Source organism: Musca domestica, unplaced genomic scaffold, assembly GCF_030504385.1.
Source record: "Musca domestica strain aabys unplaced genomic scaffold, Musca_domestica.polishedcontigs.V.1.1 36, whole genome shotgun sequence".
NCBI lineage: Eukaryota > Metazoa > Arthropoda > Insecta > Diptera > Muscidae > Musca > Musca domestica.
Genome location: NW_026712318.1, coordinates 5718040 through 5734859, shown reverse-complemented (window position 1 = coordinate 5734859; position 16820 = coordinate 5718040).

Genomic DNA, 16820 nt, shown 5'->3' with positions numbered 1-16820 from the left:
TCTGTCTACATGGGTTGCGACATTTCCAAAGGATACGTGAAAAATTCGCAACGTATTGTTTGTTTATTTGAAATCACCCTCCCCCACTTCGCCATATCAGCACTGCCTGTCCTGGTTGCCTGCGTTTATTCATTCATTCATTGAATAACAAGAGTCATCATCATATCCATATCCAGCAAACAACCAAGGTCCTGTGAATTTGCGAACATATAACGACATATTCTTATATTTGGCTATTTTCGTTGCAACTGATTTGCATTACCTGGCTAAAATTTGAGGGCAACATTGATCTTTAGTCACTGAAATTGAATGATTTTCTTTTTAAAACTGATACAGAAATTTGTTACCGGTGTTCTGACACACATATGTATCATCAGTAATGGATCATTATACCCTACAACACTATGTGTTGGGGGTATTATAAGTTTGATTGGGCAAACAATTATGTAACACCTCGAAATATTGGTTTCCCACATAGGAAAGTATATATCCGAGCTGAGTTGATCTAGCTATGTATGTCCGTCCGTCCGTCTATCCATGTTAATTTGTAATCACTCTACAGGTAGTCACAAAATTTAGAATGGAGGTCGGGCTAGAGCCAGAATAGAACCCTATTTCTTTTGGAGATGATCGCATAATATTTAGGGGTTGAAATGGACCAAAAACTGAAAAATTTCCTGATTTTGCAGTTGCTCTACAGGACGCAATTATGGAACACTCGAAGCAGAAGTTAGCGTGGGGCTAGAGCTTCAGGCTGCGCAGAAGCCTTCGAATTTTGGTGGTCATATTTAGTGGGTGAAATAGACCATAACATTTCTGTTAAATAAACCGCAAATTTTCCATTAAACCGCGAATATTTTTAATTCCGGCGAAATCACAAATAGACGAACAGGTCAATCCTGACCGTTACGTAGATGCCGATGGTAAATATATCAGATATATATAGCGATATATATACAATACGTATATACAAAGGAAGGGGATGTTAGCTAGAACGCTTATATCTCAAGAATGGATAGACCGATTTTGACAAATTTTGTCAATTCAGAATTCCCTATTGGCGTAAGAGAATAAAATCTAAAAAAAAAAAATTGCATAAAAATTTGCCAATAATGGTGTTATTATAGATTTTGTAATAGTTTGTGACATTTTTTTTATTTTTTCATATATTTTATCGCATGCGATTTTTTTAATTTGACTTATAATATGAAGGTATACATTTTGTAATATTTTTTCACTTTACAACACGGGTTTTGGTTATTATATACAGTCTGCAATTATCGTCCGATCCTCACGAATATTTTTACATGGGTAGGGTTAGGCTCAGAAGGGCTAGGCCTGTTATTTTCAAAGATGCCTGCAATATGTTTAGTGGTTAAAATGGACCAAAAACAGAAAAAAAATTCCTGATCACACAATTGAAGCCAATCGACACACCTGAGAAGAGAGTTATGGACAGGGAATAATTTTAGCATTTTGGTTGACCATTGGATTACATTTGGATTAAAAATGGACCACAACAACTAACAACACGACGGAGTGTGTAAATATTGGGCGAATGTCTCTGTTCAAAATGCTGAGGGTAATATCTGGGCAGTGTTCCGTCACGAAATATTCCAAAATGGATTTGGACATAAGGGGGCTTCTAACATTGTAGTGTTGTAGGGTATCACATGGTCGGCTCCGCACGACTATAGCCTTTGCTTACTGGTTAATGCATGCCTACCGTTTTTGGGGGAACATAGCACAATGATGGGACCATCATAACACAAAATGTTAACTTTGGAAAGAACTGGGGAAAAATATGGCATTTTACGAGGGTTACATTAATTAAAATTGACAGCCCTTTTTTGGAGAGGCAAGAAGAAGGAAACGATTGACACATCACATTTTTATGCGAGATATTCTACTGACAGAAGTTTTTGGATATTTGAAATAACTGCAATCAAGTTCAGACAGCTGTCATTTCTAAGCCACTCGTCCGACAGCTGTTAAAATAATATCAGTGCCAGCTCATTATATTGTTTACAAGCGTACAAAAGGAATTTGGTGAGATCGTGTTTACTTGCCCAAGAGGTCAGCTGAAAATGTGCACCTTCGGTTTGCCACCAGAACTCAAGGAGATTGTGTAGGGCGCCATAACAGCCGATAGTCGCTCGTATTAATGGACCGTGGCATCAGAATAAATGCCGAATATTATGGGGAAAATATTCTGGATGGTGTATTAAAGCCTTGGCCACGCAAACATTTTGGCTGCAGACCTTGGACATTCCAACAGAACTCAGCACCTTCGCACTCAGTACGCGCCACCCAAGAATGGTTAGAAAATGAGGTTTTTCGCTTCATTTCCAGCGCACAATGGCCACCAAAATTTACGGATACCAATTCCTTGGGCTATTATGTCTGGAGTATTTTTTAAAGCAAGGTTGCCACTAAAAAATACCAAAGTGTCGATCACTTCAATGGGTCAAAATCGCCGGGAATGGGTCAAAATACCGCTGAGCAACATTCGAGCAGCGAGTGACGGTTTCATTGGTCGTTTGAGGGCCATAATTCGTGCCAAAGGTGACCAATTCGAACAAATCTAAGCTTATTCTAAAATGTGATGCTATTTAGGACATTTTTTGCTTTCATTCAATAAAATTCAGAAAAAAAATTAAAAATTATGGCGTTAGACTTTGTTGCAGTTTTTTATCTCACCCTGTAAAATTCCAAAACCACCTCCCCATAAATATACCGAATGTAGCTGTTACATTTGGTTCTATACGACGACATGGACCTGCATAGGCAATTTTGTCAAATACCATTATAATATTCAAAGGCGAAACTTAAAAAAAATCGGTGGATAATGTAGCTAAAATCATCAAAAAAACCGAATATCGGGAGGTACCCTTATAGGGGGGCTATACGAAAACGTGGAGCTGCACAGACAATTTTCTGTGTTAGGATGTATACTATCCATTACGAACTTCAAATACCAAATTTAAAACAATTCCGGTAAATAATATCGCTAAAATCATCAAAAAACCGAATATCTGGAGGTACCGTTATATGGGGGCTATACGAATACGTGGAGCTGCACAGATAATTTTCTGTCATAGGCTGTAGTATCCATTACGAATATCAAATACCAAATTTGAAAGAATTCCGATGAATAATGTCGCTACAATCAACAAAGTACCGAATATCGGGTGGTACCGTTATATGGGGTCTATATGAAGACGTGGACCTGCACAAACAAATTTCTGTTTTAGGCTGTAGTATCCATTTTGAAGTTTAAATATCAAATTTGAAACAATTCCGATGAATATTGTCGCTAAAATCATCAAAATACATAATATCGAGAGGAGGGGGCTATACCAAAACCTGGGGCTATACCAATAAATGGCCCATTTTCAATACCAAAAGTCCCGCATACATAATATATATATTTGAGTAAAATATTATCAATCTTCTTCAATTCGTTCGGAAGCTAGAGTGATTTTCGCAGACGTGCAGACGGACAGATGGATAGACGGACGGACGTCGATAAATCAAGATAGAATTTTATGCTGATCAAAAAAAAAAAAAAAAAAAAAAAAATACATATATTTTGTGGCATCTAGAATTTATATTTCGAGGTGTTACAAACGGAATGACAAACTTGATATACCCTCCATACTATGGTGGAGGGTCCGTGGGCCCTAAAATAACAGCTATATTCGGTATTTTTAAAATTTAAACTGAATTTTTAACGGATTTCAAAGCGTTCTTGTCAGTAATATTGTTGAAGACACGATATACCTAAAATACATAAATTCCAAAGAATATTAAGTTAAAAGTGCAAAAAATGGGCGAAACCTTTCCTTCGAATTTTGGTGGCGGGTCTCTTGTCATTTTGGAAAAATTGAATGCAGGAGGCTACAATTCTCATTACTTTAAGCCCATTGGTAGCGCATAGTGCATCTAGTTGTGAATACAGGCAGTGTTGAGATTTACACATTTGCTCACCCAATTTGTATTGGATCTTACAAGTTCCTATCTATTAGTCCATCATTCTAGTATAACTGTTCAAATGCGTAATAAGAAATATTATCAACCTTTCTGTAATATTTTACCCTGTCTTTAATTCCATCAACTTTAACTTCCTCATTCCTCTGTTTTACGGCTTTTGCCATTAAAATTGTTAACTATGCAACAGCAACAAAAACAGACACAAATGCGAATGTGTCTGGAACAAACAATATGCGTCAACATTTCAAAATTATGTAATCGAAATCCAAAAACATAGACCAGGCAAATACGCCGCACAAAAAACAAACCAAAAAAAAAGCAAAAAAATAATCAAAATGAAATGAAAATAGAAACATTCAAAGACAGGCCGTCAGGCAGACAGCTGCAACGGAGAATATTCAAAGTCAAGACCGTTGTGAATGAAGTTTCGTCTGTCTGTCTGGCAATGGAAATATGGCCTTCATTTGTGTGGCATAACTGTTGTATGTTTTGCATTTCGCCTCTCCATACCTTGGGCGGCAGGGCGGGTGCGTGCTCGCTTATATATGTAAGTGTCTGTCGTATATTGCATATCCGTTTTTAGTGGGGAAATGCATGGATACATTTTTATGCAAAAGTGTGTAAAAACTATACAAATAGTCATATTTTAAAATGGGACATTAAAATTGTGATATGTCCTTCATGTGGTTGCATGCGTGTGTGTGTATGTGTGTCTTGTTGCAATACACTTAACGATAATGTTAACGATACAACTTTCTAGTTTTTTTTTTCGTCCACTTTTTTAAGATACTAATAAGCGTGTGTACATGGCTATCAACAACTTTTTTGTTTTGTGCCATTGAAATCAAAAAGTAAATAATGAAGACGGGTGGAAATAGAAATAACATTTCTGTTGCAAAATAAAACCAAATCGAAAGGTTTTTTTCTCTACAGTTGCAGGAGCAAACTGCAGGAGAGAAATGCTATTCTTTTCATAATTTGTGCAATAAATGCAAAATTTTTCCATCCGACAAATGCATGACAATTTCGCCATTGTACTGCAAGAAAGTCTCAGAATTGTTACAATGGGAATAGAAGTTAAGCCCAATTTCTATACCCTCCACCTTGGAAATGAGGGTATATTAACTTTGTTATTACGTTCGAAACATCCCTAAATATTCGTCGTAGACCCCATAATGTATATATATTCATAATCAGGATAAAATTCTAAGTCGATTTAACGAAGTCCGTCTGTCTGTCTATAGAAATCAAGATACAGCCCACATTATTTGACGTAGAGTGTCAAAATTTACCAGAACAATTTGTATTGTGTCTAGTATGGTTGGTATTGAAAATGAGATATATTGGTCCACGTTTTCGCATAGCCCCCATATAACGGTACCTCCCGATTTTTGGTATTTTCATGATTTTTGCCTAATTTTTTCAAGGATTTGTATGAAAATTGGTATTTGTAGGTCATAATGGGTCCTAATTCGTGTGGCAAAATATTTTATCTTTGGGTCCACTTTGGTATAGCCCCCATATAACGGTACCTCCCGATTTTTGGTATTTTGATGATTTTTGCCACATTTTTCCAAGGATTTGTCTAAAAATTGGCATTTGTAGATCATATTGTGTCCCAGTTCGTGTGGCAAAATATTTTATCTCTGGGTCCACTTTGGTATAGCCCCCATATAACGGTACCTCCCGATTTTTGGTATTTTGATGATTTTTGCCACATTTTTCCAAGGATTTGTCTAAAAATTGGTATTTGTTTGTCATAAAAGGTTCTAGATCCGGTGGCGAAGCATTGCATGCATAGGTCCACGATTTGGTATAGCCCCCATATTATGGTACCTCGAGATATTCGGTATTTTGATGATTTTTGCTACATTTCTTCGCGAATTTATCTAAAAATTGGTATTTGTGTGTCCTAATGGGTTCTAGCTCAGTTGCCGAAGCGTTGTATGTATAGGTTCACGACATGCATAAATCGACTCAGAATGTGATTCTAGATCATTGGATCATTAAAAGGAAGTATGGATCTATCTAGCTTCCATCTCTATGTTACATAATATACCTGACCACAGTGTAGTGTAGGGTATAAAAACCAACAGTGGCCTAAATATCAAGATTTCGGAATTTCAGCTATTTCCTTCACCCAATACCAAATTTTGTAATATATAATACACAATCTACGTCCCTGCATCCAAGACACCAACAGTGATTTAATCTTAATACCATTTAGTACTTTTCGAACAAATATAGTACACATTTGCAAAACCGCCACCAGATCCCGACACCATATACCAACAAGGACCTCAATATAACATTTCGGGATTAAAACTCTATCGATTCACTTAACGACATTAGTACCAATTAGTACTTTTCGAACAATTATAGTACACATTTCCAAAACACCTCCATATCTCAATTCCAGATGCCAACAGAGACTCAATTTTAAATTTAATGATTCACTACCCCTTCATCCAATACCAAATTTATTAAGATTTGGTACTTTTCGAACTTTATATTATAGCACACATTTCCGAAATCACCTCCATATGTCCAGACTACACATGAACAGGGACCCTTATACTAAATTTCAGATTTCAAGCATAAATTGTAGTATATTTTAGTATCTTTAGAATTTCCCAAAAAAACTCTTTGGAACATCCACCATACATGTTCCAAATTTAAGAGTTCTAGCCCTACTGGTTCGTCAAATACTAAGGATACCATATTTAATACCTTTTTTCTACCGTTCTAGTACGTGTTTCCTAATACCCAGCCTTATCTGACAACTTCGGACCAAGAGTGACCTTAATCAAAAATGCTAAGATTCTAGTTTCAGCCGTTTCGTCTGGGCGTTGCTGAACCATTAAGTCATTCTGCCAATCTGTCGATAGATGATCGATATATTCGATTTTTACACTCGTTCTAACTTAGGCCAACATCGACCTCATACAATACGAGAGTTATGTTAATTATACCCTATAACACTATGTGTTGGGGGTATTATAAGTTTGATTGGGCCAGAATTTATGTAACACCTCGAAATATTGGTTTCCCATATAGGAAAGTATATATGGATCTTCCTAGCTCACCGAGCTGAGTCGATCTAGCTATGTATGTCCGTTCGTCCGTCTGTCCATGTTAATTTGTAATCACTCTACAGGTCGCAATTATGGTCCGATCTTCACGAAATTTAAAATGAAGGTGGGGTTTGAATCAGAATAGAAGCCTATTTCTTTTGGAGATGAGCGCCAAATGTTTAGGGGTTGAAATGGACCAAATACTGAAAAAATGTCGATTTTGCAGTAGCTATACAGGTCGCAATTATAGACCAATCGATCAATCGGAATTTCGTATGTAGCTAGAGTTTAGGACGGAGAAGAAGCCCACCAATTAGGGTGGTCATCGGATGATATTTAGCGGGTAAAATATACCATATCTTTTGTGTTGAAAAAATTCAACATTTTCATTAAACCGCGAATAATTTTAATCCCGGCGAAATCACGAAGCCATGACAAGGTTACTTTTGATCTTTACATTGATGTTAACATCCAACAAATCGGATATATAGCAAAATATGTGCGATATATATGTCTATCAAAGAAGATATGCTTGAAAGATCTCTTATATGTCGAAAACGGCTGAACTGATTTCGACAGTTCTCATTAATTCAGAATGGCCTCTTGGCAGGAAAGAAAAAACGTCTAAAAAAATCGCATAAAAATATCTCTCTAATGATGAAAATATTGACTTTGTAACATTTTCTCACATTTTTTCAATTTTGGCATATTTTTGGCATATTTTCATTTTGAATTAAACATTTGGTAATATTTCTACAGCTAACAAAACTAAGTAGATAGGATATCAGGATATCATATACAGATCGCATTTATGGCCCGATCCTTACGAAATTTTTCATGGGGATAAGATGAGGGTCAGAATAGAAGCCTACTCTTTTTGGAGATGATCGCAATATATTTAGGGGTTGAAATGGACCGAAAAACTGCAAAATTGAGACGCACTTCTGACTATTTCGTTAACGCTGATTTCGTTGAAGAATATAGTCAAATGTCTGTATCTCATATAGATGCGTTTCAGTCAAAAACCAATAATAAATGTTAATCTTTTGCCACTTCTGAGAGATTATAGGTCTTTGGGAAATATTGGTTCCAGATCTAGGAAGACCATTAACGTGCAACATCCACCAATAAATTGGAAATGAGCAAATTAGTTTAAGTTGCTATTATTCGAAAATTAGAGAACGAAACCTGATGGTTTTCTTTTATAATTTGTCACAATATCTTGTGGAATTCTTTCGAGTATCTCGCCTATATAAACAGTATCGTTTATTATAGTGTTGTAGGGTATTCAACGGTCGGCCCCGCTCGACTGTAGCCTTTGCTTACTTGTTTTATTTTTAACTTTCGTGAAGGAGGTATAAAATGGAGTACCCCGATATTGCCTATAGATCTAAGTTTGGAAAAAATATTACAATCAAATCGGAAACCTCTTTTTTAGAGTTGTCAGATGAACAGACAGACGGCCAGAACGACATGGCTAGCTCGGCTCCAAATATCCTGAAACTTATTTTGTCCAAAAATAACTGGATTCTGGACCTCTTTTATTTCGATGAGGCATGGCATGACATGTCGGACTCGTTCGTTCGAAAGGGATTAGACCGATGACCTAAAATTGAAAAATATGTCCGAATGAATCTTTTTTTGTTTTGCTAAAAATCCAGAATGCCTATACGGATATGACATGTCTTTGAAACGTAAAAATACCGATTATTGGAAATGACATGCACTTTTATTCTTGTTAGATATTTATTAATGTTAGAAAATTTGTTAATGTTTGAAAATTTGAAAGAGGAAATAAGAGCATATTTTTGTTAGAGCCTTTTTTAAATCCTTAACCACATAAAGGTACTTTGGCAAGTTTGCATAAAAATTTAAAATTCACGTAGGAACTTTTTAAATATCTACTAAGTTCGGCCGGATCGAACTTTTAATTCCCTCCACCATTTAGAAAGAAATTGAAAATTTTAAATTTGAAATCCATTGGAAAATAGGGCCTAAATGCAAACCATTATATGGGGACTTGCAGACGGAATCTTTTTGTTATGGGCTGTAGTACCCATTACGAACTTTAAACACAAAATTTGAAATACTGTAGCTAAAATCATCAAAATACCGAATATTAGGAGGTACCGTTGTATGGGGCTATACGAAGATGCGGACCTACATACGCAATTTTTTGTCATAGGCTGGAGTACCCATTACGAACTTTAAATACGAAATTTGAAAAGATTCCGGTACAAAATATACCTAAAATCTTTAAAATACCGAATATCGGGAGGTACCGTTATATAGGAGCTATATGAAAACATGGTCCATTTACGAACTTAACCTGCAAAATACACATGTGTGCAACATTTTTGTGCTACAAACATTATAGTGCGTGCAGACAAACGGACGTCGCAAAATTGACTTAGAATTACCCTGATGAAAAATATATATACTTTGTTGGGTCTGACATGAGTAGTTTGGTAGGGGGTATAAAAATTGAGGTCTACAAATGTAGACCCCAATCAAAAAAAAAAAAAAAAATATTTCGCAATACTTAACAAGTAAAAAAGCAGTAAGTTCGGCCGGGCCGAACTTTGAATACCCTCCACCATTTGGAACGAATTAGAAAATTTTCAAAAAAATAAATCCAATAAAAATTCTTTTAAAATCTTTAAAATATCTATTATAGGAAGGTGCCGATATATGGAGCAGGCTTGGGCATATTGCACTAAATTTATAGTGCACTAAGAATTAAATAATTAGTGGCAGTGCAATTTTTAATTCCACTACCACTAAAGGGTTAGTGGTAGTGAAAAATAAATTGCACTACCACTAATCCTTTAGTGATATTTAAAAAAAAAAATTGCACTACCACTAAATTTTAGTGGTATATACGATGGGGATATACGATATCGTGGACCTATATAGACAATTCTTTTTGTGGAGGTAAAATGCCCACAAGGGACTCCTTTTGTGGAATTTCAGACAATTCCATTGAAAAATGTGGCAAAAATCATCAAAATATCGAATACCGTGGGGGTACCGTTATATGGGGGCTATACGATATTGTGAACCTATAAAGATAATTCTCTGCCGAGGTATAAAGTACCCACAAGGAACTCCTTGTGTGGATTTTCAGACAATTCCGTTGAAAAATGTGGGTAAAATCATCAAAATACCGAATATCGGGGGGTACCGTTATATGGGGGCTATACGATATTGTGAATCTATAAAGATAATTCCCTGCCGAGGTATAAAGTACCCACAAGGAACTCCTTATGTGGATTTTCAGACAATTCCGTTGAAAAATGTGGCTAACATCATCAAAATACCGAATATCGGGGGTACCGTTATATGGAGGCTATACGATATCGTGGACCGATATAGCCCATCTTCGAACTTGACCTGCCTACAGACAAAAGAGAGATCTGTGCAAAGTTTTAGCTTCCTATCTTAATTCGTTTAGACTGTAGCGTGATTACAACAGACGGACATACGGACGGACGGACAGACGGACGGACAGGGCTAAATCGTCTTAGAATTTTACGCTGATCAAGAATATATATACTTTGTTGGGTCTAAAATGATTATTTCGATGAGTTACAAACGGAATGACGAACTTAATATATCCTCCATACTTTTTTGGTGGAGGGTATAAAAATATCTGTAACGCGGTACCGTTATGTGGGGCTATAACAAAACTCGAACTGATATATTCCATTTTCAATCAATCATGAGCCAAATTTGAGTCATTTGGTCGATCCCTTCAAAAATCAGGAATAATTACCACAAACGAGCATGTCTAAATCGTTATAGAATTTTACGCTCCATACCCTCCATACCTTCTACTGTCGAAAGTATACATAGTGGCACTAATGCAACATATGACCAAAACTTATTTTTCAATCATGATCGATCATCAGACAATGCGGATGCTTCTTTTAAATAACTGGAAATTAAATTCTCCCATGAAATAATAAAGCATCTCACATTTTACTGCTGCCGTATTTTCACATGTATCTCAGTGTTACTGTTGTCAAAAGAAATCGAAATAAAAACGACAGCATTAATGTAATGCCGTATAAGTGTTGGTTTAATATCTTTTTGAAGTCCATCACGTGCCTATCTCCCACACTCAGTAAAGCTGGCTTTACCAGCGACAATCACCGCAAATGTTGTGTGCCACCACGGAATGTGTGTCTGGTAGATTCCACCACTGCCCTCTCCCCAAAAAATTAATGGTGTAGGTCTAGGTCCTCGGTGTGGAAGTTTAATTGTTGTAAACACGATATGTTTTTTTTTTCTTTATACCAAGAGAAAGTTGTTGTTCGCTTGCAACATGCTGCAGGAGAGATCCACAGACATGTGTTGTGTTTGAGGTACTTGTTTGTATAAGAGAAATGTTGGATTATTTGTTTCCCCACCACATTGGGAGGGGTCCTGTTCATGTATGTGTTGTGCTTTGCAGAAATAAAATGTTGAATGAAAAATGTTTCGTTGTTTTGCATTCCTGCTGAACGCATTAGTTTTATGCACATATTTATGTATACCTATGGACAGCAACTGCTTTATCTCAGTAGGATAAGGTTTAATCGGGGGAATTCGTTAATATTTAGGCACTCTAGGTCACACTAACGATCAAAGGTGCAGTTTTGAAACTAGCATACTTGAGACACAGCGAAATTTAACACCCACTTTTTAGTAACCGAAAATGCGCTTTAATGTAATTAATATGACTTTTTTACTCCCCAGTGTGTAGTCCTTCCACAAGTGCTGCTTAAAATCTAACGACCTTCCCATCATTTCATAACTGAGGTATATTTAAGAGTTCGAACCACAAGAAAATTTTGCAACCGATATCACTCGTTTTGTTTACAAATTTCTGGATATAATCCAAAGATTTATGAAAAATTTCGAAGCACTATCTCAAACCTTGCGAAATACAGGATGAGTTAAAAAAAATGCAACGAAGTCAAAGGCCATAATTTTTACATTTTTTGTTAAAATTTATTGAATGAAAGCAAAAAATATCGGAAATAGCATTAAATTTTAGAATAAATTTAGATTTGTTCGAATTGTTCACCTTTGACTCGAATTATAGCCTTCAAACGCCAATGAAACCGTCACACACTGCCGGAATGTTGCTCTGCGGTATTTTTTGGCCCATTCCCGGCGAAGCGCTTGCTTGAGGTGATCGACACTTTGGTATTTTTTAGTGCCTACCTTGCTTTCCAAAATACTCCAGACACAATAGTCCAACGGATCCGGAGATTTTGGTGGCCATTGAGCGCTGGAAATGAAGCGAGGAACCTATTTTTGTAACCATTCTTGGGTGGCGCGTGCTGAGTGCGATGGTACTGAGTCCTGTTGGAATGTCCAAAGTCTGCGGCCAAAATGTTTGCGTGCCCAAGGCCTTAATACACCCTGCAGAATATTTTCGCGATAATATTCGTCATTTATTCTAATGCCACGGTAATAAACTTGAAGACAATCTGACTCTTAAATCACATTTTATAGAAGTTATAATCATTAATAATTTTGACCCTTTGTGGGGGAGGTACTTGATGAAGGAAACCGATATTGTCCATTTTCGCACCTGAGCTATTACTGAAGCAAATATTAGAATTTACAAAGTTGAAGCAAAATCGGACTATCCTCTATCATTGTGTGCAGTGAAATATTCATTTTTGTGTTGAAGATGTTGACATTTTGTGGGGGAGGTACCACAAAGATTGGACTGATATTGTCCATCTCCAAACTCGATCTAAATTTGACTACAATATTACGATGTACCTAGTTTGGACCAAATCAGAGACTACCTTCGAGAGTTATCGTGCGGACCAGCGAGCCAGAAAGACAGACAGACGGACGGGCATCCCTAGATCGACTCCAAATGTCATGGAACGGAGTTGGTCTAAAGAGGCGTAGGTTCTCCACACCTTCTGGTACCTCCCCACTAGTGGTCAACAATTTCACAGAAAATAATTTACCGTATACAGCAAACAGGCATTATTGAATTTTGTGCAAACATTGCAAATCCCAATATTTTACTTAGTCCTAGGTCAGGTATGAAAGTGGGAAATATCGGTCCACTCCATCATATACCTCCCTCACAAAAGGTTAGCATTTTGAATGATTATAACTCTCATAAAATTCGAAATAAGCAACGTATTCTCTTCACACATCCTAATATTTCTACCAACACGAGATCATGTGTGGATATCGAGTATATCCGACAGCTCCTTCCGGTTCCTACCCCCCACAACGGGTCAAAACTTTCAATAACAATGAAGCTCATAAAACGCGAAGTGAACATTCGATCACTTTCAAACTCGGCACAGCACAATATTTCTACTAACACAGGACTTGATATGAAGATGGAATATGTTGGACCACTCCCTCTGGTACCTAACTCTCAACGGGTCAAAATTATGAATTATTTCATAAAATGCGAAATAAGCATTCTTTTCTCTTTAGGTTCGACAAATCTCAACAGTTTTATTTCCACAAGATCGGGTGTTGGTTCCAGGTTTTCTCGTGGTTCCAGGTTTTCTCGTGCCTGCCATTTAAGGGTCAACATTTTGAATAACCACAACGCAAATAAAATACGACATAAGCTTCTTATACCCTTACAATTTCACACATCGCGAAATTTTTATTAATACAAGATCTGGCATAAAGATAATAAACATTGGCCCACCCCTTCTGGTACCTCTTCCACAAAGGTTCACAATTTAAAATACTTACTTACAGCTGGTGGCAAACCAACTGATATTTATACTCTACACCACAAGGTGGTCAGGATATTATGTCTTTGTGCATTTGTTTGTAACAGGCAAAAGGAAACGAGATAGACCCATAGTTCCCTTTGATGATCTGCATAGAATCACTTTCTGAGTTGATTTATGAATATCAGTCCGTCTGTCCACGTATTCTTGTGAAAAAATGCAGGTCGCATTTACTAGCAGATTGAGATGAAATTTTGCACAAGCCATTTGTTTGGCCCAAGGACGAACCCTATTGAACTTGGAGATAATCGGTTAAAATTTAGATATAGCTCCCATATATATCTTCGTCCGATTTGCTTTTTATTGTGCACCAAACGTCTAACATGAGCCCAAATAGTATGGAATTTTACACATACAACTAAATTTGGCCTGAAAATAAGTATGCCAAATTTGATCGAAATCGGTTCAGATATAGCTATAGCTCCCATATATATTGTTCATCCGATTTCTTATTTTTGTCCTCCGCAGCTGTAATATGCACTCTGCAACAACAATATTTGGGGAAATATATCAAATACAGCTCAGAAATACCTTTGCTAAATTTTATCGAAATCGGTTCAGTTTTGGATATAGTTCCCATATATAACTTCAGCCAATTTACCTTTTATTGTGCACCAAACGACTAATACTTGCCCAAATGGGATTTGGCGCATACGACAGAATTGAGTCTAGAAGCTAGTATGCCTAATTTGGTGAAGATTGGCTCATATATATTGTTCATCCGATTTGTTATTTTTGTCCTCCGCAGCCGTAATATGCACTCTGCAACACCAATATTTGGGGAAATATATAAAATACAGCTCACAAATGTCTTTGCCAAATTTTATCGAGATCGGTTCAGATTTGGATATAGCTCCCAAATGGGCAATACAAGTCCGAATTTAAAAGATACAAATACTTCGGCATATTTAGTCCTGTGAACTTTAAATTATAATTATAATCATCGCGTGTATGATTGAATTCTCCCATAAAAAACTTTTAATTGCTATGCGCAGCTCTACTAAATTAGCAAAGTGGTGTAGAGTATCATAAAATCGGCCACGCCCGACTTTAGAATTTCTTTTCTGGTTTTCTAAATTGTTTTTGGTTCAATGGATACATAAATAAGCAGAATTTTCGATTCTGGAGTGAAGACCAGCCAGAAGCATTGCAAAAGCTAAGCCAATTCGTTCAGAAAAAATCACAGTTTGGTGCGGTTTATGGGATGGTGGAATTATTGGACTGTACGTCATCAAAAATGTTGAGAATCGTAACGTAACTGTGAATCCTAACACACCTAACATTTGTTGTGGACTTGGACTCCCATTCGAAACGACTGATGGTGCCAAGGCATCCACAAATATAGCAGTCAGGCCACAATTGCTTCGTCGCGACCAAACTAATCTTTTGGGCAAACCGAAACTTTTATCTGCAATTGGGTTAATTTGGCCCTGATGATTTCAGCAATAATATTCATCCGAATCGATTTAAATTTCGTACTGGAAGATCCTAATAGTACTACAACCTATTGCAAAAAAATTCATATGCAGGTCCACGTCTTCGTATAACACCCATATAACGGTACCCCCGATAGTCTGAATTTTGACGATTTCAGCAACATTATTCAACGAAATCGTTTCAAATTTCGTATTAAAAAATCTTAATGCTTACTACAACTTATGGCAAAAAATTTCGTATGTAGGTCCACGACTTCGTATAGCCCCCAATATGACGGTACCTCCCAATACTCCGTATTTTCATGATTTATGCAACTTTATTCACACTTAATTGTGACAAATTTCGCATTTGAAATTCGTAATGGGCACTACAGCCTATGACCAAAAATTTCGTATGCAGGTCCACGTCTTCGCATAGTCCCCATATAAAGGTTTTAAGTTTTTTTCCTTCCAAATGGTGGAGGGTATTATAAGATCGACACGGCCGAACTTAGCTGCTTTTTACTTGTTCTTGATTGGGACCGCTCTTAACTCGTTCATGAGCCAGAAATGTTATGATGACATGATGCACCATCCCTGTTAGGGGCAACCTCGACTGAGCCGATTTATCATGACCCGCTAATTAATTAATCTAAGGTAAATTGTGTCGCTCTATGTTCGACTCGTCGTTTCGATTTGGCGATAAAAAAATATATAGATATGGGAGTTTTCGGTAGATTTTTACAAAACTTACATTTTCAATATAGATTCAAATTTGGCCTCCTTAAACGTTACCATATCGGAATAATTTTTAATAAAAAATACATTTTTTTCGACGCCACTTAACCCATGTTAACGCATATTAAAAGGGGCGTGCCTAACATAGATTGAAATCTATTTATGATTTCCAGGAAATACGCTGTAAACTGATATCCTTAGTTGCATTAATAACCTGTTCCCTATGCTTGGCCATATGTTGTTGCCTCAAAACTTTTCTTTGAGAGCCACAACATCAATTTCCCCTTAAACAATATTTTGCAGTCATACAACTCTCAGTCTACACGCAACAAGTTCAGAGGACATTTTCAGTTGGTGCAACACGTTTGAATTCACCATCAGACATATGAGTCCTGCTGACAGAGAACATTTAATAGCCAACCTTCAACACTGACAAATAAACCAGTCATTGGCTTATATCCACCCACAAATTGATGCACTAAAAATCCTTTTGATATGTTTTGTTGTTTTTTTTTCTTTTTTGTTTCGTTTCGTTTCGTTTGAGGCGCAAATAAAGCGTTCCACATGTAACATACACAGACACACGCAAACAATTATATATTTATTGTCAAAGTGGGTAAATGGGTTTGTTGCATGGGTTGCAATAACTGCCAGTTTCTGGCCACGAGAAGAAAGGAGGATGTGTGGGTGATAGACGAGCATCTATCTGATGCTGCCCAGTGCCCGAATTAAGGTGATGATGAGATTGCGTTTGTTGTGTATTGAGAGGAACTGTTCCACGCCAGAGTCCTTGTTGCAGTGCGTAGTGAGGTAAGATCCATATA